Here is a 1,792-nt window from a genome sequence, read left to right as displayed (position 1 = left end):
TATGACTTAATTTTGTTTATTCAAAATGGATATGAATTTTGATTTGCGTTCAATAGATATTTGTTTCTTGAATATTCTGTGCAAATGATTATTTCATTTATTTAGGTTTAAATCAAGTTTATACTTGTGATGTATGACCAACATCTGTAAGTTATTGAATTAACTGTTTAATCTGGGAAGATGTAATAGTTAACAGACATAAAACCTAAATGGTGCATATCATGTCGATTTTGGAAGATAATTGTTGTATGCTTAAACTGTGTAAATGCTCGAGAGGGTGATTTCTAATTTGGTTTTTACATAGGGATATGTTAATTAACTTAGGGACATGATAGGACTTCGGGAAAAGCCTATCTTTTAATTAAAATGGGTTTAATGAATTTTCATATTGCCACAAATCTCTTGTAATATTGTTTTTATGACTACTAATGAATTCTTGTTATGTGAAATATTTTATTTTAGTCTATTCATGTTATGTTATATTATGCCTTGTTTTTATTTTATGTTATGATCATTTTTTGCAATGTATGTTGTTTTGTTTTGTGGGTATTTGAACATTGATTTCATCCTTTAATTTAAATTGTGATTTTTCATCAACAATATTCTTCTTTATCTTGTTCAACAAAATCGATTAAAAATTGACTTGCAAATAATTACCACACAAATCCTGTGAAGATGATAACTATTTTACTTACTACTTATTACTTGTACGACCGTATACACTTTCATGTAATCACACGACGACATAAGTTTTGGTGTGGTTGTCGGGGACTGTATTTTATTATTTGTGAAGATATTTATTTTTCAGTTTGGTTTTTTTTTTTGAACATATTTATTTTTCATGATTTTTCAGGGTTTATGAACATAGACCAAATTATCAATCTATTGTCAGTTGACCTAGAAATTGAATGTACCTTTAGGCAAAGAAGAAGGGAGCAATTAGCCCAAAGACAAGTCGAAGAGATGAATCAAAATCTGAGAGAAGACACAGTCTATAATAATCAGAATCCAATCCTTGTTGCTAATGATAGAGATCGAGCGATTAGGCAATATGTTGTGCCTTTGTTTAGTGAACTCAATCTAGGGATTGTAAATCTTGAGACTGAGACCCCTGAGTTCAAGTTAAAACCAATGATGTTCTAGATGTTGCAAACAATGAGACAACTCATTGGGATGCTTGCTGAGGATCCACATTTGCACATCCGCTTATTTATAGAAGTAAGTGTCTCTTCCAAGTTACCAGGAGTATATAAAGTTGCCTTAAGGTTGAAGCTTTTCCCATATTCCTCAGGAGATCGCAGACATGCATGGTTGAATTCATTACCGCCCCGTTATCTTTCCACATGGTAAGAACTAGTGGAACGATTTCAAATGAAGTATTTTCCACCAAGAATGCTAAACTCAGAAATAAAATTACTACATTTCAGCAATTCGGTGATGAGTCCATGTATGAGGCATGAAAACAATTTAAGGAGTCATTACAAAAGTTCCCTCATCATGAAATTCCTCATTATATTCAACTAGAGACCTTCTACAATGGTCTCAACACTCACACGAGAATAGTGGTAGACGCTTCAGCTAACAAATTTCTTCTTTCAAAGTCATACAATGAAGCTGTAACACCACTAACCCCTATCTGTCACTGAAATAGGGTTACAGAGCATTACCGTAAAACTATAACATCAAAACATTCATTCCAAATCATTTCATGGATCACATCATATTCCATTCAAACACATGCATATCGTCCCTTAATCGAACCTTCAAGGCCTTAGAAACACTTTAGAAATGA

General features: G+C 32.4%; 1 non-coding gene across 1 annotated transcript; it reads right to left on the bottom strand.

Annotated features, from left to right (window-relative positions):
* Positions 1–1,397: 1,397 nt before the first annotated feature.
* LOC128034425 (small nucleolar RNA R71) lies at positions 1,398–1,504 on the bottom strand. Its single transcript, XR_008190550.1, has one exon. It is a non-coding gene; the product is annotated as a small nucleolar RNA R71 (small nucleolar RNA).
* Between the last annotated feature and the right edge of the window lie 288 nt (positions 1,505–1,792).

This window comes from Gossypium raimondii, chromosome 10 (genome assembly GCF_025698545.1).
Source record: "Gossypium raimondii isolate GPD5lz chromosome 10, ASM2569854v1, whole genome shotgun sequence".
NCBI classification, from domain to species: domain Eukaryota; kingdom Viridiplantae; phylum Streptophyta; class Magnoliopsida; order Malvales; family Malvaceae; genus Gossypium; species Gossypium raimondii.
The sequence above is the reverse complement of the archived record's forward strand: the minus strand, read 5'-3'. Positions and strand labels throughout refer to the sequence as shown.